The following is a 26,105-nucleotide window of genomic DNA, read 5'->3' on the forward strand; positions in this document are numbered from 1 at the left end:
AGTACCAACCATTGTCATGGTGTATTAAAGATCTGAAGGGAAGAGACATGGGATGGATGCTTCTTATCTGGGGAGAAGGGAGCAGAAGTTGAAAGCTGTGAGATAATACCTCGGGGACCTAAGGCACCCACAAGCTAAAAATTTACATACAAGGAGGCACAGGGAGAAGGAAGGAGGAAGACAAGCACAGGGGAAAACGCCATGGCAACAAAAGGCAGATTTTGCCGCACTTTTCAATTTCTCTGGCTGCTAACCTTCACTGCAGCACCTATCTCCTATTGAGCACTTAGGTACCAGGCACTGGAGCTCTTTGCAAGTGTTAGTCTTTTCCTGGTAGGTTCAGCATCAGCTTGGGCTGCTGATGAAAATGTTCTACTTTACAGGGTTGTTTGATGATAAAGTGCGACAAGAAATGGCTTTGCAAACTATAAATCATCAATTATGAAAGGTGATATTTATTTTTAATGTTTTCCAGCATTTCATCTCCTGCATCTGTCTTCAATGTCTCTGAGAGAGGGTGATAGTCTATTCCCATAATTCTTAGTCTTCATCTTGCTGGCTAGGCTCAGTAAAAGAGGCAACGGAGAGATGCAGTTGATCACCACCCTGAAGAAAATTGATTACATGTCGTTAAAAATAAAATTGACTACCATCAATGTCCAGGATGAACTTAGCACAAAGAAGATGGGCAGTCACACTTACTGGTTGGCTAAATGTCAAACTGAGTTTTTTGTGTACCTGTTGATAGGAGAAGACATCAGGCTCACTCCATACCACTCCAACCCTCTTCCAATTATCTGCTTAGAGCATGGACATTTTTTATTTTAATTTTTTTATTGGTTTTAAAAAAAACGACAGCAGAATGCATTACAATTCTTATTACACATATATACCACAATTTTTCATATCTCTGTTTGTATGTAAAGACAGTATTTTGACACCCAATTCATGTCTTTATACATGTAGTTTGGATAAGTGGTTTCTTTTTTGTAGAGTTCTCTTCTGTTCTCTGCATTTTCACTCTTTTCATTGAGTCCACCCCCCTCTGGCCCCCTGCTATCTGAGGGCTCCTTCACATGTGTTAGAATCCTTGTTTGGCTGTTCACATTTCAGAGTAGTGCAGTGAAAAGCTGATCTGAAACTCTACATCTGAAAGATTTCTGAGTTGCTACAGTTTGCTTTATCAAGTGGGAAACCATCTTTTATGTGAGGAGACTTCTGGTGCTAGACTTCATACTTCCCCAAGAGTCATTAATTCCACCTCCCACACCCAAGAAGAAACTCCAGTCTCTAGCCTGGGAGAGATACTTAGTTGCCTACACTGGGTCTTCAAGTGTCAAGGGTGGGCTAGAGAGAGCAGAGTTTGTCTCTTCCATACCTTGTCAACTAATCCCCTGTTCTCAGTTCCAAGCTTTATTCCTTCCTTTCACCATAGGTGACATCTCCAATTTGGCAGTTCTCCAAGGTTTTGTGAGGGTAAACCAGCTTCGATGTTGTCTATGTGCCCCTATATGAAAGCATGACTTCCCCATCCATTTTACATCCTCCATTCACTTGACATATTTAGAATGTTAAATAGTTCTTCTACTGAGCCTGACTCCCATCCTCTTTGTTGTGGGTTTAGCATATGGTTTCTCTTCTTTATTTTACTTTAGTAGACTCTAAGAAGGGAGTGGATACACTATCCCCAATCTGAAAACTTCCAAATACAGATTTAGACTTGTGTGGGCCATGGAAGACCATCTGCCCTTGTGTGTTCCAAGGCTGGAGAGGGAGCATGGGAGGAGTTTCTCATGAAGAAACTGTCTTGCTCATGTAGTTGTTTGTGCCTTGGAAGGGAAGCAGGGAACAGAGGGGTTGAGGTTTCTCGCTGAGGACAAGCTTTTCCCTAGGCCATATGGGAGGCTGCCAGGAACCAGATACCAGGCATGAGGTTAAACTCAGGGCTGAGAGTCAACAAGCATTCCTGAACATTTGGTAAGATGTTGCCAATGTTCTTGTCTGAACATAAAGAACAGGGAACTTTTGAAATTCCAATTCAATTGTTATGGGAAACAAAATAGCCTTGAGGAACAATTTCAGAGACAGTACAAGAAAATCAAGGGAGGATCACAGAATGCACCTCTGGTAGTAATGACCAGTAACCAAGCACCAGAATAGAATTGAAGGATCCCAAAATCGATCCAGGATGGAAACCCTAGGAGAGAGATTGGTCTTTTTGATCTAAAAGTATTCTTTTCAATTGTTTTGGTTTTAATGTTAAAATAAATATGATCTCATTTTATGAAAGAAATTGGCTCTAGAAAATTCATTGTTTGGGAAATTTTTAAAATCTATATTTTTACTGTATGACAGATGATTGTGTTTTATTTCAATGTTCTAGTTTGTGTTTAGCTTGAAGGACATTCTTGAGGCAGCTTTCCATAGAATTTCAAAGCTAAAAGGAACAAGAGAGATTGTTTAGGTAGAAAGGATTCTGTTTGGATTTGCTTTGCCCTTCTCTGTGACATGGGGTGTGGATCAGCAACACATGGGGCACAGGTTCTGATGTCCTCTTCTGTGCTGGTGGGTGAGAAGGCACTGATGCCACTTGTCCTTGACCTCTCCCTTAGACAAGTTGCGAATGAAAACTGAGGGGGTCGGGGTGGAGTAGCTATGGAAACCCTGAGGGAAAGATTTTTTTTTTTTAATGCACATGTTTAAGAACAAAATGACTGGCATGCCTTTTTCTCTTTCCATCTGCAACAAAAGTTCTGTGTCCTGGTTTCTACCTTCATTTAGAGTAAATTATGGGGAGAACATCATGAAGATGTGCTATTGTCGCAGTGGCATTTCCTGCTTCCTTCTTTCTGCAGTTTAATTTTAAAGCCATTTGATAGAATGAACCATAATTGTCATTCCCATCCTCCCAGGGATGTTCACCTTCATGCAGGTAATTTTGTAGAGAGAAATTTCTCCAAGAAAGGAGAGCTTTTCATCTATCTCTATGAACGTCAGAGCTTCCGCTGTGGAAGCTCAGATCTAGAGAGACAAAGTCACTTTCTCCAATGCCTGTTGGTCTACACTTACCTATGCATTCCTAGTTCCAGGCCTGTCTTACTGGTATAGCACCTGAGACTTTCATGAGGCTACCTGACTTTAAAAGTTTCTTTCTTTTTTTTTCTTTTATTTTTCTTTTGTTTCTTTTTCTTTCTTTCTTTTCTTTTTTTTAAACTTATATTGACTCTTCCAGCCTCAACTGGAAATACACATCTCCTGAGTTCCTGATATTTATAATCTACATGACTTTAGCAACAACTTTCTGCCCTTTGTTCTTTTGTAGGCCAGATATTAGCTCTTGGACTCTGAGCTTTTAAGTGATATAATTTTTGTTTGGCTCCAGGCAATGATGGCTCTACTTTGCGTCTGAGTCTCCTGTCATCAGCTGTCATTCTGTGCCTACTTTTTCTATTAAAGAGTCATCAGGAAGGCATGCAACTGATCTGGGATAAAGAATTCTGCTCCAGCAGCAAATGAATCATTCAATTGTTGTGAGTCCACTGGGGGGGAAACCCAACTCCACATGGCATATTCAGTTTTGTAATTATTATGTACTACCATAAAGAGACATTGTTATTAATTTGCTGTTCCCAGAGATGTTCCCAACCCACTTCAAAGACTGCAATCCTAATTACTGTAGGCATCATTGCACTCCTTTGTTTCACTCTGCTCTATCTTTTTTTTAAAGTATTTTTTTATTAGTTGTTGATGGACTTTTATTTATTTATTTACATGTGGTGCTGAGGATTGAACCCAGTGCCTTGAATATGCTAGGCAAGTGCTCTACCATTGAGTCACAACCGCAGCCCATCTGCTCTATCTTTTAAGACAGAGCACACCCGACACCATTCACACTTTCTTCTGTCAATGGCCATGCCAGGGATGGAGAAACTTTTATACCTGTAACTTTGGCCAATACAGGTATAGTACATAAGGTTCCCTCAGATGTGGTAAATACACTCATGGTCTGTAGCACAGACCAGGGAGCTGGCATCTCACTCATATAAAAACAAAAAACAAAACAAGAGAGAGATGCTTGGCTCCACCATCTCCTTGGACTTCATGGAGTGGAGAAATGAGGTTGTCCTTCCCGGAAGACATGGGCATTTTAATTCTGAGTAGGTGATTAGAAGAAGAGAAAAGCAGCTTAATTTGGAGAACAGTTTGAAATAGGTGTTCATGCTTTGGATGGGTTTCAATGTATCAATGAAGGATTTAGAAATAAAAATTATTGTAAATCTGTACCATGATTATCCTGAAAGAGCAGTCCACATTTAATTAAGGTTCTCAGGCACATATATATAGGACTATAAATAACAATTTACAGAATAAATTAATAATTGGACCCTCCTATCGTCTGAATGTTTGTGTCTCCCACAAATTCATTTATCAAAATCCTTACTCCAATGTAATGGTATTAGGAGGTGGGGGTAATTAAGTCATGAGAGCAGAACCTTCATGCAGGGATCAATGAGAAACCCCAGAGAGCCCTCCACCCCTCCACCACGTGAGGATGAAGCCAGAAGGTACTAACTGAGCAGGAAAATGGACTCTCACCAGACTCTGAATCTGTATTGACCTTAAGCTTCCTTCAGACTTTGAGAAATAAATTTCTATAGTTTATAAGCTATCCAGTTTATTTTATTTTGTTATAGCAGTACAAACAGACTAATACCAATCTCTTGATCTTATATTCAGGAATGGCAAAAGCAGTGACCAAGATTATAGACAGGAATCAAATATTTATCTGGGTTTTAATCAGATTTAAATATGTACTAGCTAACCAATACTGTACATATTACCTAACCATGACCGCTCTCAACATTCATAGGAATGGGGGGATTCTAGCACCTAGTCCATTGGGGTATACATACTTCTGTGTTGGTGCCAGTGCTCAGTGGTAGCTGTTATTTTACTCTAGGATATTACTAAAGTATTCAAAACCTTATCTAGACTCTGATCAAACGCCCCCCACAGTGTTTCTGAAAATTCCCAGGGAATGTACATTTCCACGTCCCTGGTTTAGGCAGTATACCTTTTTTACAACTCTTACAAGATAATGTATTTCAGAATAAAGAACATGGAAGATCTAATTCCTACTGAATATAGAATGCTGGATCTTCCTTAACACTGAACTTAAATTTGCCATGATAAATTTTTAAATCTACATTTTAAATCCTTACACTATATTCAATTGTTGACATTTGCAGTTCTCTATTTTGTAGAATAAGAACAGCATTAAATAAAAAATGAATAAAATGAAAAACATGTCTCTGGATTGTATACCAGCTTTAGAGTTTTCTAAGGACAATGTCACAAAATATGCCCCCAGTGTCACAAGAACTTTCAGGCCATCTGGGGACCAAGACACATCACAGATATCTGAAGGTAGGGGGAAGGCAGAAGGCAGCAATGGCAGGATGGGAGGAGAGCATGGCGAAGCATCTCTAAGTCTCCTGGGGGGCTGTGTCTACTTCTGCAAATGTTAATCAATTTTGTCACAATATTGTGCCATTCCTCCTCCTAGGCAGCCCTGTCAGAGCACTTAGAACACTAACAGTGAGAGAAATGCAATAATAGCCACCCTTCATCCCCAACCACTTCATGACAAGGTGACAGGGTCTCATTCACGAGGGTTCCTTACAGTTCTGATGAAGTGTTCCACAGTGTCCACTCCCAGGAGGATCTGAATGCTGTATGTTCTTATATGTTCAGTAATCTGCAGGGATTGGGCATTTTATAAAGTGGCAGATTCAAAGGCATGAAGCTATAGTTCTTTTTTTTTTTAAAGAGAGAGAGGGAGAATTTTTTAATATTTATTTTTCATTTATCGGTGGACACAACATCTTTCTATTTGTATGTGGTGCTGAGGATCGAACCTAGAGCCCCGCGCATGCCAGGCAAGCACGCCACTGCTTGAGCCACATCCCCAGCCCAAAGCTATGGTTCTTAAGAGCTGGACTTGCCATTTTAGGGGTTAGATATATCAAGCCCCAAAATAAAAACTCACTGAGGGTAAGCACCTTTTAAACTTCTTTCTATCCCTAGACAATACTTGTCTCAGGGTCCTAAGCATTATGGGTTCACTGCGTTTACAGTTGATTCTGTTTACTAAAGTATCGTACAAGTTCTTAATTATTTCACCAACTCTTCACATTGTCCACAGAGCTGTGTCCATCTCATCCAACAGATCTTTTCTGACTGTTCCAATTCATGATAAGGTCTTCTTCCTCTGAACTATGCCACCCCTCTGACACTAAAGAGAACATGCTCACAACTTGCAAAGTGCCTCTCTCACAATGAATGAACATGCTACATTATTACATGGACTTGTATTAGTTTCTTTCCTTTATTCTCTGCTTTTAAATTGTGTTCTTTGAAAGCCTGCAAGAATAAAAATGATTTTATTAGAGAATCCTGCCAAATATTTAAAAAAGAATTAATACCAGTTCAACACAATCTTTTTGCAAAAAATATAAGGGAAATGTAACACTTCAGAATTTACTGATAAAGCCAGTGTTATCTGATACTCAATAAAGATGGTGGGAAAAAAAACCTACAGACTACCGCCCATGCATACAGATGCAAAAATTTTTAACAAAATATTAGCAAGTAGAATGCAGCAACATATAAAAAGAATTATATACTACATTCAAGTGGGATTTATTTCAGAGAGGCAAGGATGGTTCAATATTCAAAAATCTGTGAGTGTGATCTTACCATGTTAACAGACTGAAGAAGAAAAACTACACAATTTTATCAATAAATAAAAAGTTGACTTTTAAAAACTAGGAATACAAGAGTTTCCTCATCTTAATAAAAATAATCTACAAAATGTGTATAGTTACCATGGTACATTTTATGGCAAAAAAAAAATGAATACTTTCTTCCTAAAAGCAGACATAATGTGAGAATATCCACTCTTATCATTGAAATTCAACAGAGTGTTAGAAGTTTTAGACTATGGCAAGGCAAGAAAGGGAAATAAAGTTTATATGAACTGAAAAGGAAAAAATAAATCTGTTCTTATTTGCAGGTGACATGATGGTCTACACAGAAAACCCCAAGGAATCTACAAAAATAATCTTAGAACTAATAAGCAAGTTCAACAAGTCACAGAACACAAGATCAACATGCAAAAATCAATTGTGTTTCCATATACTGTAACAAATTTCTGAAAACTAAAATTTAAAAATCTAAAATTATAATCGTTCAAAGAAGTGAGTTATTTAGGTATGAATCTACTAATACATAATTATGTACTGAAAGTTCATGAAAGAAATCAAAGATGAAAATAGATAGACCAACTTTCTGAATTGAAAGAAGACTCAACATAGTACAGAAATCCATTCTTCCAAGTTGATACACAGCTGAACATTACCCTTATTAATCTCTCAGAAATGTTTTTTTTTAGAAATAGACAAAATTATTCTAAAATCCACATGGAAAGATAAAGAAACTGGAATAGTTCAGACCTGATTTTTTAAAAAACAATGAAGTGAGAGGAATCAGTTTACCTGATCTCAAGGCTTGCTCTATAATTAAAGTAATCAAGGATGTGTGATATTGGCAGAGGAATGAATACATAAATTAATAGAACAATATAGAGAACAAATAAATTGGTGCATATATTTATGGCTACTTGATTTTTGACAAAGGTGTGAAAGTAACTCAATGGACAGAATTTTCAAAAAATATGCCAAAATAATTTGATATCCATCAGCAAAAACATTGATCTAATCTCCCATGATATAAAGTTAGCTCAAAATAGATCCTAGGTTTACATGTAGAATTAAATTTACGAAAGATTTACAAAATTATACAGGAGAAAATTTGGGGGACTTAGTAAAGAGTTCTTTGACATGACTACACAATAAAAGAAAATATTTCCACACCATATATCTGAATTTATATCTAGAATATCTAGGATTTTTAAAAATCTAAACTCAACATCAAAAAAAACAGTGATCAATTATAAAATGGGCAAAATACATGAAGAAACATTTAGATAAAGAGGATATACAGATGTAAAATAAGCATACAAAGACATGTTCAAGATGATTAGTCATTAAGGAAATGCAAATTAAGGTTATAATGATATATCACTATGTCCCCATTAGCACAACTAACAAAAATAGAATGACAATACCAAATGCTGGTGAAGATACTGAAAAATTGAATCTTTTATATTACTATTGGGATTATAAAATGGCCACTCTGAAAATCAATTTTTCAGTTTCTTAAAAAAAAATTAAACATGCAGGCTGGGGCTGTAGCTCAGTGGCAGAGCACTTGCTTAACATAAAAATAAACAAAATAAAGGCATTTTATCTATCTACAACTACAAAAAAAATTTTTAAATAAAATAAATATGCAACTACCATAAGGCCTGGCAATTGTATTCCTAGTCATTTATCTCAGAGGATGAAAACTTATATACATGTTTGTTTATAGCATCTTTATTTGTAATAGCCACAATCTGGAAACAAATATCCTTTGTCCTTTAAATATTCTCCAATGAGTAAATGGTTAAACAAACCATGGTACCCCCATACCATGGAACACTATTCAGCAATATTTTTTAAAAAGTCCCATCTGATGGGTGCATTGGCATACACCAGTGGTTTCAACATTCAGAAGCCTGAAGTAGAAGGATCACTGAGCCCAGAAATTTGAGACCAGCCTGGGCAACTTAAGGCAAGACAAGATGAAAAGGTATACTAAATGTCTCCTGCCACTCTGAGAACTTTCCTGGTTTTCTGTTACCCCAAAGGGTATAAAGATGCTAATCTATAAAATTTATTTATTTTACTTAAAGAAGTCTGGTGGAAATCCAAGATAGATATGGCAGTCCATCAGTTATAAGAGATCAAGTTTCTTCCAGTTCTGCCCTTCACCATCCCTAGCATGGGTCTTTCATTCCAGTGGTCTAAGATGCTCACTAAAGCTCCAGTCATTGCACTCATGTTCCAGGCAGCTGGATGGGGAGAAGAACAAAGAAGGTTTGTCCTCTGTTCTTTATTTAGAAAAATTCCTGTTGGCTTACGTACCATGAGCCAGAACTGATCATGTAGCCATACCTGCAAGGAATACAGGCAAATGTAGTCTTCTGATTGGGTGGCAATGTACCTAGCTAAAAATCAAGGCTCTGCTAGTGACAAAGACAGGTTGTGGAGTCTGAGGCTTATACAGTTTGGGGGGTGTAGACTATAACTCAATCTTTTTGCTAGCAAATTCTACAAAAACATACAAATCAGTCCAAGGGTGCTGTTGGAGCCTAGAGAATAGAAAGAACTGACTGTGGGTTTTTTAAAGAAGTGGAGATATTTGAGATGCTGTAAACACATCATGGAGTTCCCTCCAATGGCTTTAAAAGACCATTTAAGTGAAGGGCCTTCAGACTTGGGCTTGTTCAGCTCATGGTGAATCAAATCTCTGGGAGGCAAATTACAACATTCAACATTGGTATTTTTAAGGCAATGACATTTTAAAAAGAAGAAATAGGATGTCCCCTCTACCTCTTCATTCCTAATTTATTAATCAAGAAATTCAAGTATGAGTTATTCACCAATAGCAAATCAGTTCTCTGAGGTTCAGTTTTACCATCTGAAAAACAGACATTAAAAATAACCACCTGCTTGGATTTGTGTGATGCACAAATGAAAATATACACTTACAATTGCTTTCCATACCTTCCTATGGAAGGAACTATCATTTTCCATGACCAAAAGCTCATCCCTTAAAAATGTTGTCAGAAGGTGGGGAAGAGGGAATAAAGGGGCAACTTTGGAAATAACTGCAACATTGGCCAAGCAAATGAGAAAGGAAAGATTTCTGAGCACCTACTATGTGCCAGTTTTTGATATAAATGCCTTCACCCTTGACAGGCACTCATAAATATGTTTAATGAATCCCATTTAATCAGAAGAGCAGGTTTTTGAAGCTGGCAGTCATGAAAAATTGCCCAACTTTGTAGAGCTGTCAATGGAAATGGATCACTCTGAGCATACCAAGTGATGGCATATTTATCACCTCCGTTCTCCCAGAGTTTCTTGGACTTGGCATAACTCCTGCTGATTTCATATCTAGCTCATAGCAAAAAACGAGCCACCTTGGCTTCCACCAGGTTTACACTGGCTTGCACACAGTCCTCCATCACCCTCAGTAAAGCATTGCTGTGAAGGGACCAGCTACTGTCTGGTGTCTTGCAATGTCACTTTAATCAATAAATCAATCCAGGGCTTGGGTTGTAGCTCAGTGGTAGAGCGCTCGCCTAGTACATGCAAGGCCCTGGATTTGATCCTCAGCACCACATAAAAAATAAACAAATAAAATAAAGGTATTATGTCCAACTACAATCGAAAAACAAATATTGAAAAATAATAAGTCACAATAAAAATAAATAAATAAATAAATAAATAAATCCAGCCAGTACCTACTTTTTTTCCAGGTGCTCTTCTTCTACTACCTGGATGGAGACAAAGAGGGAGTCATTAAGCACTAGAATGAGTTCATGAGGGCAAAGTCCCATAGAGCTCTGTTCTGCAAACCATTACAATCTTTTGAGGATGTAGTGGTCTATATCCATGCCCAGCATTATGTGATAGTGCCAGAAGTAAATGACAGCTACACAAGGACAGCCTACTTGATCAACGAGAAATCAGACCAAGGGTGCTATTGAGCCTAGAGAATAGAAAGAGCTGAACTCTCTGTGAAATTTTTTTATGGAAGAGGAGGTATTTGAGACAAGTCTTCACGAGTAGTTTGAGAATTACATGGGAGGAGAAAAAGAAGGAAGGACAATGTGGAAAGACGCAGAGTAGATTACTATGGGTGATGAGAAGAAAGGAAGACTGTGAAATAAGTGGGCGTTAAGATTTTTAAAAAGAGATTAGCATCTAATAATGAAGGAATCTGAATGACAGAATGAAGTAGAATTTCTGTACGAGACTGAACCGAATCGTTTTGGTCTATTTTGTTTGTTAGCTTTTTTGAAAATTCATTTCAAATTTTCAATATCAAAATTTAATTGCTTAGTCTTTCCTTGTGCTCTTAGAACAAGGCCACTAGAGGAATATGAAATGTCACCAAGACGAAGATTTTTCATGACAAAATCCAACAAAGAATAAATAACTTCCTCAATTAGTTTTAATAGACGTTGATGGTTTAAAACTGACTTTCTTTATTTTGCTTTTTTTAGTGCATATTAATTATACAGAATAATTGTGGCATATTCATACATGCATATTATGTACTTTGATCATTTTAACCCCCCACTACCCCATTTCCCTGTCTCCTTCTCTGTTTCCCTTCTACTTTCATGTTATCTTTTTTTCTAGATTCTACTTATGAAAGAAAACATATGATATTTTCTGAGTCCAGCTTACTTCATTTAACATGATGATCTCCAATTCTACCCATTTTTATTCCTTTGTCAAATGACATTATTTCATTCTTCTTTATGGCTGAATAGTTCCCCATTGTGCACATATACCATATTTTGTTAATCCATTCATCTGTTGATGGGTACCTAGGCTTGGTTATTGTGAATTATGCTGCTAAAAACATGGGTAAGCATGTATCTTTAGAATATGCTCATTCCTTCAGGAATATACAAAAAGTTGTGATTTTCTTGATGACTTGAATCTTGGCATACGTCTGAACAGCAAAATCTGTTTGCCCTCAATACTTAACTTTTCTCAACATAATTCTCTTTGCATGTAAAAACGCCTTCTAAGAGAACTATTTGCAAAGGGGTTGGACTTTAGAACTGTGCTTTTCTGAGTTTCTTTGTAACATTTATCATTCTACTCCTCTGTGGCTATGAGGAATTCCAGCAATGTAGATCTCCATCTGCGTGATCTAACTCCTAAACCGGAATCTCTTGTACCATTTCTTGATCAATCACCCCTCATCATTTATGTACCCAAAGACACCTCTTGGAAATTGTTTTTCTGTTTTTTTCTTAAGATAATTAAGCTTTATGCCAACTTTTAGGGATCAACTCAGTCTGATCCTGATTTCTCCCATAATTTGCTCTGGACTATGCCATAAGGAACATGTTCCCCATGAAGGCCCCTTTCACATTATCTGACCTTGTCTACTTTTATGAACTGCTACATCCTATTGTGGCATCCCTGCCTCCTGGTATATGTGCTTATAGATTGTCCCTTTCCACTCATAGAAGGGTATTTTGATCATTTCAGTTTTAGTTTTGCCTTATATGTGTCATGTTGAGAAATTTTTAACCTACCTCAGTATTCTCAATAAATATAACCTCATGCATTTTCTTTCATTAATTTTTTTCTTTAAAATATCAAAATCAAAATCATCTGAAATTCATTTCAGGTGTGGTATGAAGTGGGAATCTGATTTTTTTTTTCAGTTTTGTTTTTGGGCTTCTATTAACTTCATATCCAATTATTAAGACATAATTCTGTATTATTTAAATACCCAATACTTACAAAAATCTGTTCATCAAGTTCTTCATGATGAAAATATAAGCTAAGCAAGGTTTTAAAGTTTCTCCTGGATCTTCTATCTCAAGACTATGGTCTTCTGTATAGATAAGGACATTTAGTATGTTGGTCAAACATGGACACAACTACTAATTTAGGGGGGAATTATATAGAGAGCCCCATCTCTAAGCTTCATTCCACCACTGATGTTTGGCAGTGAATCTTTTCTTCTGTCTGCATATGTCCCCCACAGCTTCCCAGAGGCTCTCCTTCCATACCATACCCTGAGAAATAGATTTTCATTGAGGAAATGAATCCTGTGAAATAGCAACTGAGTTAATCAATAAATCAATTCAAGATAAAATATCACTTGTTGATAATGGCTTGACATGCCTCCTCTCAACCATACCTCCCTCTCACAGGTCACTCCTAAGATACCATTTATACCCCAATTCAAAGAGGAGAGCATGTTAAGAGGTTTGAGTAGTGAGGTCTTCTTGACCCTCAACTAAAATTATACAGCTGATGCCAGACTCACTTGTGCATAAAACAGAACTTTTACTTGATTCCAGAGAGAGGCTGAGTGTATAAGTCAAAGGTAGAAGATGGAGAATGGCTAAGTGTTCTGCATAGGCAGGAACAATAAGTCAGAGTGGGGAAAGGAACATGGTAAAAGGAGCAGGACCCAGAGAGGGGTTCTACTATGGGGAGAAGAACCCCCACACTCTGCAAGTTCAGGGAAGAAGAAGGAACCTGGAGAACAGAAAGGTTGAACAAGAGTTGTCAATAGCTTGTTGTGCAGTGTGCAACTGACCCCTCCTCCTCTGTGCCTTCCATAAAGTCTTTGGTGAAATCTACATTTTCTTACTAATCCTTTGGTGCCAGCTAATCATGTCTAGGGAATGTGGAGGGGTTTAATGTCCTTTATAAAAAATATACAGTATATGAAAATAAATTATTACTATTCATGCACGTTGAATGATTCAATGTAATTGGATAAAGAAAGCAAAGAAATCCAAAATTTAGAGTATGTATTAATCTAGTCTGCTGAGAACATACTACCTGCGTAACCATGGGGAGGGGCTTATGTCTAGAAAAATTATCATATTCTGGTCAGAAGCTTGGACTTCAGCATAAGGCAGATCCAAATCGTGAACTAGGTCTTTTCACTCACCAGCTTTTTTGACTTTCATAGTCTCGTCTGTAAAATGGGGACCATAATAGATAAGTGAGGCAACAGGAGTGAAGTGTTTAGCACAGCGAGTCATTCAGTACTAGCAGTTACCCCCTCATGGTCATCAGTCGGCTCTTCAGTTTTTCCGTGGTCCCTGCTGCTAACTCTCGGGGTTCACAGCATCTCCAATTCCTTCTCATTATTATAGAAAACTATCTTCTGTGATTTACTACATGTAAAGTGCCAGGTGTGATACACTATTTGTATACTATGTATAGTACTCATAGCATCCCACCAGGTGGCTATTATTATTTATATTTTTCACACAAGGAATTTTAGTCTCCATACAATTAAATGAATCCATCTAAAGACAGACAGATTTGTCTGACTTCACTGCCAATGTTCCTTCCTATCAGTCTAGTCACAACATTTTAGTGTTAAATGGAACATACTCCCTTACATAATCAATGCGGATATGACATAAATTCTGTTCTCCAATTTATAAGTCATATCCCCACTACAATCTCAGGCTATCTGTGCTTTCCAATGTGTTTGCTCTCTTGTCCTCTTCTTGGTCCTTCCTCCCTGCTTAATGGAGGACATGGCACAAGGTACAGGAGAGGACCAGAAGTCAGAAGAAAATGCTGGATGGAATGACAGGCAGATGTAGTGGCCCTAGTGATTTATACCATGTGATCGGTCAGTTATAAACATTTTATCTTCTTTGTCAAAACCTGGCCCAAGAATAGCCAATTCTGACCAAGAAACATGAAGAGAAGTTTGCTAAAGAGTCCTAGAAGATGTTTCCTCCCTTCCAAGGAGACTTGGGAAGAAGCGGCCATTCTTCTTCTTCCTCAGGATTTTATCCTATCTGGATATGGACCAGATTTTGCTTACAGACTGAGATTGAAACAAGTTCTAGATGGTCAAGGGAAGATGAAAATATGTGCATCCTCAAAGATATTCTTGAGTCAAAAACCAAACAACCCCAGAGCCCACCTGACAGACTTGCTGCAAAGAGAGATGATAAGTTTGTTGACTCAAAGTCCATTTGAATCCATTTCTTTTGGAGGCAGCTAAAGGCATTCCAATATGAAGATGTGGTTTTATGGATGGTGTTGTCCAGGTTTAGAAGAAGGCAAAGGACTTTGGTGGAAACATGAGGCCCTTAGAGAACACAAGAAAAGGAAGTTCCAGAAGGTTGCTATACAGTGAAATGAGTTACCAATGGAGATTTATTTTCTAGGATTTTAAAAATAGGACAGATTCTCATTCTTCTGACTTGTTTCAATTACTCCAGATGAAAGAGAGAGAAGGATTAGAATGGTTGACCTCTAAAAGGTCTAATTTTGAGAGGTCAAAAATATCTGCTTAAATAACACTGTGAAGCCTGAACTTTATCTTCTTAATCTTTCAGCAATAGATTCTCTTGAAATTGTGCTTTTTTTTTTTTGAGATGCAAAGACAAAAGAAAACAAGACAGGAATAAGTGTATTCCTACCATTATGGAACCTAATGCTAGGGAAGTATTAAAGTTTTTGCTACATATTTAAACACTAGAGTCTGACTTAGGTAGTGCTCTTCATAAATTTCCACTACAGACTAATTTGGCTTCAAGATTATGTAATCTACTTCTTTTCCCTCCTCATATCTTATCTGTGATGGATTAGGGCTGGGTTATATAAGCAATTTTCTTTAAAAATTATATTAATAAAAATGTGGAGTCTTCACAGAGAACGTTTTCTTAGATTTCAAGGTACAATCTGTAGCTGGGGGAACTTTGACAAACACTAAATTAATTTAATTGAAATGATGGAGCTCTGAACTTCCAAAAAATGGGGTGAGTACAATTTTTTTTCCTAGTGTAAAGAACTAGCTGTGTGACTCATGATTTTGAGCCCCAAGTAAATGGTTGGAAACAGCCTCTGGTGAATCATAAAACAGAACAATCACCAGTGACCCATAATCTGGGAATAATGGAGCAGTGTGTTCCCCCAGAACATGAAGGTGAGAGCCAGGTAAGTAGTTATCCCTGACTTTAAGTAAGTAAGTAGTTCCCCAAGAAACAGAAAATTTTGTTGAAGTAGAGTCAATATAGAAATGCAGACTCTCATGAAAACTTTGACGTCTTGCTTTCTGAGTGTAGTTACAGGTTTCTCATAAGAACTAAGTGCTCTACACAGCACTGGGAACGTTAAAAAAAAAAGGCACAGCTCCCACTCTTAAGGAATGTGCAGTTATTGATGTCATAATACTAATATAAGCAATTGCAATACAAATAGTGCTATAATTGAGATATATAAGTTTTAGGGCAGTAGAATGGGAAATACTTACTTATTCTGTTTAAGGGAAGTCAAGGAAGACTTTCACAGAGAAGATAACTCTGGAATTGAGTTCTGTATACTAAGAAGTGTTAGGAGAACGATGTAGAGAGAAGTATTTCCACCAGAGTGAATAGCAGCAGCCAAAGTAACTACGTGGAGGTAGGGGCCGGGGGAGCATGCACATTAGAAGCAGTTCATTGGGGTACAGCTCAGGATGTATGGGAGATAAGCTGGTGGGGAGCAAAATTTCAGGTGAAAAAGGGCCTCATAATAAATTAAGGATTTAGAATAAATTCTATGGGAAATGGAAAGCCATTGCCTAGTTTTAAGCTAGTATGTGACTGATAGTATTTACACTTTTAGAGGGATAACCCACTCTGGTAATAGCAATAAGCATGGATTGTGAGAAACTTAATTGAGATGCAAAAGGATCCTTCCAGAAACAGTCATCAGTTTTGCGGGGAAAGAGGACATATTACAAAATCCACAGGGGAAAGAATCAGTAGGACTTCAGTGCCGTTCCACAGCACATGGCCCAGCACAGGACTTTCCTTAAAGCACTTGTCTAGGTATTAAACTCGTAGTTGCTCATTTCAATCTCTTTGCTGGCTCTCTTCCTTTTCCTGACTTCTAGATGTTAGAGGACACTTGGGCCCAATTCTAGGCCCTCTTCTCTTCTTCCTCCATTCTCCCTTTCTGAAACATCTCATTCAATCCCATGGCATTAAGGATTCTGTATGCACTGATAACTCCCCAAATTTACCTCTAGCTTCAACCTTTCCCCTTAGCTTTAACCTAGTGTATCCAATGGCATCCTCAACTTCTCAAACTTGACCTCCCCATAGAAAACTCTTGGTTACTGCCCTGCCCCAAATGTCATTCCTTCCCTAATATTTTGTATCTCTCTAAATGGTACCATCATCTACTCAGTTGCTCAGAGAAGCAAACAAACCAGAATCATCATATGCCTGAGTCTAGAAGATTGTCAGTGTTTCTCCAAATTCAGTGAAGGCTGCCCTTTTGTGCAAATCCAGTGGACACCATTTGCAATCCATGTAAATGGCACCCCTTTTTCTTACGCAACATAATTGCCCTACAATGCTTCTCTTCATCCTATTTATTCAAAAAACTAGAGATTTTCTAAAAGGAAATTTCAGGCCCCAATATTTTTCTGAAATGTCTTCTTTCCAATAAGATGTTACCTGACACATTCCAATTGACATTTACCTCTTTCTGAAAGAGGCTAAAGCTACCTGTGACACAGTCATACATCAGGAAGTCCTGAGCATCTCTGAAAAAACTGAACTCCTTTTTGCTAAGGATTATAATATGGGGCTCTGCTTATGTTGGCATTTCAATAAACACTGAAGGATAGACTCTCACATCCCAGGCCTTAGTCTCATTTAGTTAATAAGAAATATCTTCTCTCCTTTCCACATAATATTGTTTCTATTTATCACCATTCCACTTCTTTTCATCCAGGGCCTGCCTTTCCACAACTGCCTTAACTATAATAGACAGCCAGAGTCTTCTAGAATACAAATATTGAAAATACTAAACTCACAGGCACAAGCAAAAATATACCATCCCATGTGGCTTTTTGACTGGTGATACAGCATTGTTTAGTGTGTGGATTTCTGGCTAAGAATCAGTCTGACTCAGATTTGCATCTTAGCTCCACCACTGAGGGCTGTTTGTGTTACATAAGCAAGTTAATCTCTGAAACAAGTTCCTTCATCCGAAAACAAAAGCAAACTCACAGGGTTGTTGTGCAGATTAGATGAGGTTAATATATGCAAAATGCCTAGAATCTAGCAGACACTTAAGAAATGCTAGTGGTTTTGTTGCATTATTATTGTTTCTTTTCTCTGCATCATTTTGAATTCTCAGTCTGCCTAATAAATCAGAAGTGGTTTCATCAAAGTTGATCTTTATAGAACATCTTATCCTGTAACACTTAGATTGAAAAATGGTCAAACTCCAACTCTCAAAGGCCAGATTTTGTGATCTGCTTTCAAGAGAAGCCAGGCATGACTCAGGAATTAATCTGAATGTGTGGGTAATAAAGTTGCTTCCAATCTGAGAATGAATCTACACAGGAAATAGAAAATTGAGCAAGCATCAAGTGAATTTAGAGGCACACACTGCTCCCAAACTATTAAAAACAGTGTGTGTACCATTTGGGCTCTTTTTCTCCATCTTTCTAAAGAGCAGGGACAGCACACGCTTTACAGCAGAGAGTGTTCCTCTTGTCAGAACATGGGGGAGCTCTACATGGTTCGAATTAGAATTGGCATTTCTGAAAGAGGCTAAAGCTACCTGTGACACAGGCAAACATCAGGAAGTCCTGAGCATCTCTGAACCAAAACTTCCTTGTTTACTAACATTCCAAAGAAAGTACCTAATTCAAAATCATGAGTAGTTTCCAGCTTGGGAGGCTGAGACAGGAGGATCGCAAGTTCAAAGCCAGCCTTAGAAATGGTGAGGCACTAAGCAACTAACTCAGTGAGACCATGTCTTTGAATAAAAACATACAAAATAGGGCTGGGGATGTGGCTCAGTGGTTGAGTGCTCCTGAGTTCAATCCCTGGTATCCTCCCTCTCAAAAAAATTATAAATAGTTCCAACATATCATCGTTTTTACAACAAGATATATTTTCTATCATTCTACCTGCACCCAAACCATGCTGGGATTTCCAAACCAGACCACACAAACATTTTGCTTCAATCATATCCGGTACAAGGAAATTCAGCTTAGTAGGACTGGTAATTGTAGCTGATCCATGAGAAAATGTTCAGAGTTTACCATCCCACTGTTTTTCTGAGAACAGGGGGTACCTGGAGCTCATAATTATCACACATTGGGAGGTAGAGGAAGAAAAACTGAATGACATTACACATTATAGAGTTTATTCCTCTTGTTGTGTATCAAATGAAAGCTATTCCTGGTTGTAACAGTGTTAGAACCAGCAATGCATTTGGAGGCTACCATTCATTTGTTTATTCTTAAGTATTTTTTTAGTTGTAGATGAACATAATACATTTATTTATTTATTTATTTATTTATTTTTATGTAGTACTGAGGATCAAACCCAGTGCCTCACACATGCCAGGCAAGCGCTCTATCACTGAGCTACAACCCTAGCCCCCATTTCTGTTTATTCTTCAAACCATCTTATAAGACTAGTTTCCAGAGTTCTGAGAACAGGTACTCCAAAATATGAAATGGTAAGTGCTTTAGATCTTCACCATTTCAGACCCAGCCATACGTTGCTCAGGAACCTCTAGTGATGTCCCAAGGGAACCTATTCTCACTAGACTCCACAACTCTGCAAACACCCAGGTTGGCTTTATAACAGAGGAAGAAACCTACAGTAACCTCAAATAGTTTTAAAACTATTTAAAACCCCAAATGTTACTTCATTTCTACTCAAAGTTGAAAAATATAATGATTATTGGTTTGTAAAACCCCACGATGACAGTTAAATTAATATTGGGGGAGACATGGCATTTCCCAGTTGTCATGACAACCCTGATGCTTCTCTCAGTGTGCACGCTTTTTTAGGTGTTGCATCTAATTTAGGATTTGACTCGGAAACTGACAAAACAACTCAGAGATCTAGAAAGATATACCTGTTCTATCAATTAAGATGACATGCTAATGTGGAGAGGATTCTCAGTCACAGGGAAGGGTTCACCTAGGCAGTGGTTTCTATAGAGATGCAACTCCCAAACCAGCATTGCCAAAAATAAGGCTTTACTCATCCAGAAAGACCAAAGGAGGGGAATTCTGTGATGCAGGTGTGAATAGGGCTTCAGTGATTAGAAGTGTGTTGAGTTTCCATTAGTGCCCAGCTGAACTGAAAATAATTAAGTTCATTTTTTTAACTGAAAGGTAGGATTGGAATTAGTAATTAAGAAGCAAAATTTTGAGAAGGGCTTACAAAGGAATTGTTATGGTTTGGATATGTGGTTCCCCCAAAAAAAGATCATGCATGAAACAATGGCAGAAAGTTTATAGGTGAAATGAATAGATTGAGAGTTGTAACCTGATCGATGGATTAATCCACTGATATGGATTAACTGGGTGGTAACTGTAAGCAGATAGAGTGTGGCTGGAGAAGGTAGGTCACTGGGGGCAAGACTTTAAGGATTATATTTTATCCCTAGTGAGCAGAGCACTGGTGCTCCACCCCTCTTTCCTGGTGGCCATATCCTGAGCTGCTTTCCTCAGCCAAGCCCCACCCCCCATAATATTCTGCCTCAGGCCCAGAGCTACAGAGTCAGACAACCAGGAGCTAAACCTCTGAAACTGTGAACCAAAATGAACTTTTCCCTAATTGTTCAGGTGTTTTGGTGACAGCAACAGAAAGCTGGCCAAAACAATTTCTGGATGGAAGCTTATTTTTCAGATGAGGAAACTGAATGACCTGGGAAGGAGACAACTAGCTCAAGTCACTGCATTCTACCAAGGTCAGAGTGGAATGCATTGTCCTCCCCCAACCCAGTAGACTCTCAAGTCCTCAACCTCCAAGTTTTGTTTTTTATTTTAAGATTTTTAATTCATTTATTTATTTTAATTAGATATTTATGACAGCAGAATGCATTTTGATTTGTTGTATACAATTGCAGCATGACTTTTCATTTCTCTGGTTGTACATGATGTAGTGTTGCACCATATGTGCAGTCATACATACATACATGTACCTAGGGTAATGATGTCCATCCCATTCCACCATCTTTTCCGCCCCCATGCCCCCTCCCCACCCTCCCTCCCCTTGGCCCAGTCAAAGTTCCTCCATTTTTCCTATGGATGATCAGCATCCACTTATCAGAGAGAACATTCAGCCTTTGGGGATTGGCTTACTTCACTTAGCATTTGCAACTGATACAAAGAAGCAGTTTCCATGAAAAAGATTTTACTTTTATTCTTTCTGTGCCTAACCTTCATTTGGTTAGCCAGATACCTTACACTTATTAATTAGGGATAAAAATAATACTAGCTGCCTATAATCTCCTCTCACTTAGAAGATTCACTACTTTACCTTTGGGTTTTTAAATAAAAATTATTCTGATAGAATTTCAGATAACAAATAGAAAGATTTCTCAGTGTCTCAGAAATTTATCTTGGTTTGTATGTTATTTTATTATTATTTCAAAAACAAACATGAATATTTCAAGACAATAATAATTCTGTCTAAAAGAGAAGCTCATTTCCTTAACAGGGAACATAATGTTACAGTTAGAAATTCAAAACTGAAAATCTCCAAACTGAACTTACACCTTTACTAGATATAACTTAGGGCAAGGTTTGATTGAGGCTTTATTTTTGTTGTGGCTAGGATTTAAGATCACACATCAAACAGAAAAGGAAAGGTTATAAATGTGGTAAAAACTGGGGAAAAGAAGGAAAATAAAGAAAAAGATACACAAAAAGTACTGGGTACTTGTTACAAGAACAGTCACAATTTAGGTAAGCTCTTGACATACTGCAGTGACTATATGAAATTTGGGAAGACTAGTCAGCATTGAAACCTTCATCATTTGGGGGAGAATCCTCCAACTGTTGCAGTGTTGGTAAGAGAGAGGTTCTCTTTCTCGATGGCCTAAAAGTCTTAAAAGGCCAAGCTCTCACTTCCCAATCCCCTTGAAGCTTAAACACAGTCACATATCTTAGACACAGCAAGTAGGTGCTCATACCCAAGGTTTGGTACCCGAGGCAGTAGTGTGCTGATAAACTGGCTTTCTGGGAAAACAAAAACCAGTCCTGATTTGTAGGTTTGCCAATTTTCATGATGAAAGTAACTCCTACTGTAGATGATTTCAAACTAAAAACTTCTCAGCTTGCAAAACTCATGCACATTTAATAGTTGTCTCTCATAAGCAGGTTCAATTCAGCTTCAGGACTTCATGCAGAGGGGAAGGATGCTGAGGCAGGGCAGCTAAGTAAGAGTTCCATGGCATTATGACAGGACCAGGCCACAGCAGTAACTAAGACCAGTGGTAGAGGAGCCATTGGGGTCACCCAAGTAACTATTCCTCCTGTTGGCCTTGTTCTCTCTTCTTTCCCTTGGCTTCCCTTAGCACCTGCTCATTTTCCTATCCTGGTTCTTTCACCTTCCTCAATTCTGTAAGCATCTCAGTCACCCCCCCAAAAACCTTTTTCTGATCATGTAAGTCAGAATTGGTTTCAATGCCTACAACAAAGAGCCATTAAATGCTTTTAATTAGGCCTGATGACAGTCCAGTGAAGAAGGCCCTGCCATTATTATCCCCAGGTTGCAGAGGAGGAAGTGGAGCTCAGAGAAGTTGGAGAACTTGCTTACAGTCACACATAGCTGGCAAGTAACAACTCAAATGCTATTTGCCCTGTGCTAAGTTTCCTCTCACAAACCAAGACCATCTCTCTTCTCTTGTCCTGTCCTGATGGCGTGCTCTTGATCTCTGTCCCTGTTAAGCCTATATTACACTAGGAACATGATTTGGGTTATAAAAATTTTAATGAAAATACATAACTTCTTGAAACATTAGCCTCAAATAATCATTAACTCTAGAACAAACAATAAAATTTGAGATATTCATTTATAAAGAGAAGGTGATTTCTTTTCATAGTCTTATCTCTGCAGGAATTTTCCTCCTTGATTAAATTCCAGTCCAGAAGCTTCAGGCTTTAACTCCAAAGGAGAACTCTCCAGTGTGGAGGGGCAGCTGCACCAGTGGAACTAAACTAGCACATTCTCCTGAAATTCACCACCTGCTTCAGGTTCTCCTACTTGAATAATTCCCAAAAAAACATACTGCTTCCAAGTGCATTCTGCTCTAGCTTTAATATTCCACACAATGTAGACAGAAATTTTCATCTGCACGCTTTAGCACAGCACTGTTAACAAATGTGAGTGGGGAAAGAAAATGTGAGTAAAGAGTTTGAGAAAGGGAAATAGTTCTACATGCAAAGAAATGAGTTCTGATTTTACTACAGCTACCTGGTTCTTTATATTGGTCAAAGCTCTTAATTGAAGACAATGTCATTCATTCTAGTTAGTTGAAAAAGAAATTTAAGGAATATTAGAAACTCACAGAAATACTGGAAGGCCCTGGGGGAAAGCATTTGGACTTAGCTACCAGGGAAAGTGCCCAGAACTAGTCCACAGGACTGGCCAGGTAAAGAAGTAGGTGCTGCCATCAGCTCTGGAACTACTAATTCTTTTCTGTGATCTGGAGCTGTCCTCTATTACTGTCAGTCTCACAAATGCCCCCATCTTGGCCACTCCCAACCAGCAACCCAGATGCCCCAGTGATCCCTTTGGTAGCTTGCTTCCACATCACAATTTCATGAATTGTTTGGAAAAATCTAAGGCACATATCTGCATCCTGTGGCATTAAAAATATATGAGAATGTCCACTCACTCTCACAAATGGCACGATTTGTCCACATACAAGAAGAGAGAAACTTCTAGTACTTGCTGGCATAATTTTATAGATATGTTGCTTGGGTTCCTCACTTTCATGTGAGGAACTATTTTTAAAGCACCTCAACTTTTGTTTTTAGTCAATTCTTAAAGGAAAAAAAAGTAAAAGACAGATGGCCATGGATCATCCTCTGCCTTTAACCATTTTATTTCACTTCTCACTTTCGAATACTAACCAGCATCTTCCCCCAGGATATTAATACTATAAATGGTCCCACTCCTCTTCTGAGATCTGTTGCCCTACCTGTGGTGGTGTGGTAAATGGGGAGGGATCTATGTTTCTCCTTCAGATCCAGAGAATAACAATATCCATGCCAGAAATAGCTGCCTGCTCACAAAAATCCACCATCTTCTTTTCTTCCTGGACCCATAGGGAAACCACAGCTCCTAGGATCCTTTGCAGTTAGTCTGAGCCATCATTCATTTGGGAGTCTATTCTTGAACTTAATCTACTTTAAGAATACATTAAGAACACAGAGAATTTTAATCCTCACCTTGTAAGAATTATACACATGTAGACAATAATTCTTTCTTTATTACATCAAATGTAAATACAGTTTTTACCCTTGGCTGCATCTAATGAAATGCCACACTTTCATTTCTGAATTTTTGTTACAGGCTCACTGGTTTAATGTGATAAGGCCTCAGAGGTCAAGACTGAAGATCGGTAGCTATCATGGACCCATTAGTTCACTCAGATCCTGGCTAAATGCCCTGATGCCTTTCAGCTGTCATGCAAAAATGTTCCTTTGTCCATCCTTAGCCATTAGAGGAAAAGCAGGAATAGAATATTACAAACCCATTACAACTTTTGAGAAAATTTCCTGAAGTTCTCATGCTAATATTAAGTTAGTGGCATCATTTTTTACCAAATGGATGGCCATCCTTTTCCTATAATAATGTAATCCTTATCTAGCAATCTTAGCCAATGAATAGCAAAATATAGAAAAACAGCTGGAAAAAATGCATTATGGTTCTCATCATACTTATGATGGAAAAGAACTGAACTATTTCAGTTCTTTATGGAAAAGAACTGAACTATTTCCCTTTTGAAGCTGCATTAACTTGGTCAGACTAATGGGATGCTATTCAATGTGTTGAAAGAGGTAGATTATTGAGTAGACTCAAGTAGACTTTACCCAACAGACTTAATGCACCTACAAAAAAAAAAGGGAGCAATTTTCTCCCTTTTTATAAAGAGCAAAGCTCTTTTGAGAACTAATTTCTTCACTTCTAAAAAAATGGAAGAAACACCAGCCATTAGCAATATTCTCAATATTCTCTTGATTATACCTGTGTGGATTTTATAATATATAGCAAGATGGACAAATACACTCTATCCTCATTTATATGCAAACATGTATGTGTACCTTTTTCAAGATATGTCTGTGTGTATGTGCATTTACAAATGTAGTAGGCAATTCTCATCATTCATGGAAGTTATTTCTACAAAGTTATGAATACCAGGTTAGTAAAAACTGAACAACTACACCTTGGTGTATATGTATGTATATACTTATATTTATACATATGTACATACGAATATATATATAAATATACATTTATATATACATTTGTATATATCATATATATCATTTCTTTTCTTTCTGTTTTGCTTTGTTTGGGGTTTTTAATTTGTTTTGTTTTGTTTATATGGAGTCTCACTATGTTGCCCAGGCTGATCTTGAACTCCTGGAATCAAGGGATCTCTTACCTCAATCTCCCAAGTGCTGAGACTATATGCATGTACCACCATCCTGATCTGAAACAAAGGAGTAGAGGAATTGCCTTGTTAAACTTCATCTGGGAATGTGAATACCCAGGAGACCCAAATTTTTCATAATTCACACATTTTGAATGATGGATGTCTTACTCCACTTATTGATGCTGTAACCAGAAGAGTCTAATGTATTGCCCATAGACTGTGTTATTTATAGACAACAGAAATATATTTGGTTTGTGGTTCTGGAGGTGGCTGGGAAGTCCAAGATCAAGGGCCTGCACCTAGCGAGGGCCTTCTTGCTGCATCATAATAGTGTGGAAGGCATTACATGGTGAGAGAGTGACAGACAGAGAAAAAGATAAAAGGAGGGAGAAAAGAGGAGAGCGGGGGGAGGGAGAGAGAGAAGGGGTTGGGGAGAGTAGGAAGGGAAAGAAAAAGAGAGGCTGAACTCACCCTTCATAAGGACGCCATGTGATTGTGAACCCACTAGAAGATAACAGTATTAATCCATTCATGGGGGCAGAATCCTCATGATCTAATCACCTCTTAAGTGCTCACCTCTGGACAATATTGTGCTGCAGTCTGACTGGGCACAATTCACGAGCCACTTATCAAGCAGGAACGAACTCATCAGGAATTCCCTCAGAGCCCAACTACCACCACCGGCTTCCCACAAGCCTCTCCCACAAGCCTCTCAACCCCCCACTCCTCCTGCTCTTGAGGCCGATTGTCTGGGTTGGGTGGGCGGAGCCAAAAAAGTCCCCCAATGAGCAGCTCCGTGGTCTGAAAGGGCGGGGAAACAGCCCAATGAGCATCACCGCAGAGGAGCCAATCAGCTGGCAGCTGGAAGTTTGCTGGGGCCCCTTTAGCTGTGGCTCTTAACAATATTGCAATGGGGATTATATTTCCAACACTTGA

The 26,105-nt window shown here is 38.2% G+C and overlaps 1 long non-coding RNA gene across 2 annotated transcripts; it reads right to left on the bottom strand.

Moving 5' to 3' along the window:
* On the bottom strand, positions 1-25,872 carry LOC125616651. Of its 2 annotated transcripts, XR_007347385.1 has the most exons (6): positions 25,746-25,872; positions 25,179-25,226; positions 23,709-23,916; positions 10,479-10,507; positions 5,684-6,423; positions 1-606 (listed from the first exon to the last, which is right to left on the bottom strand). It is a non-coding gene; the product is annotated as an uncharacterized LOC125616651 (long non-coding RNA). The 2 variants fall into 2 exon arrangements; XR_007347386.1 differs by lacking the exons at positions 1-606; positions 5,684-6,423; positions 10,479-10,507 and adding an exon at positions 22,477-22,875.
* Between the last annotated feature and the right edge of the window lie 233 nt (positions 25,873-26,105).

This window comes from Marmota marmota, unplaced genomic scaffold (assembly GCF_001458135.2).
Source record: "Marmota marmota marmota unplaced genomic scaffold, marMar, whole genome shotgun sequence".
Lineage (NCBI taxonomy): Eukaryota > Metazoa > Chordata > Mammalia > Rodentia > Sciuridae > Marmota > Marmota marmota.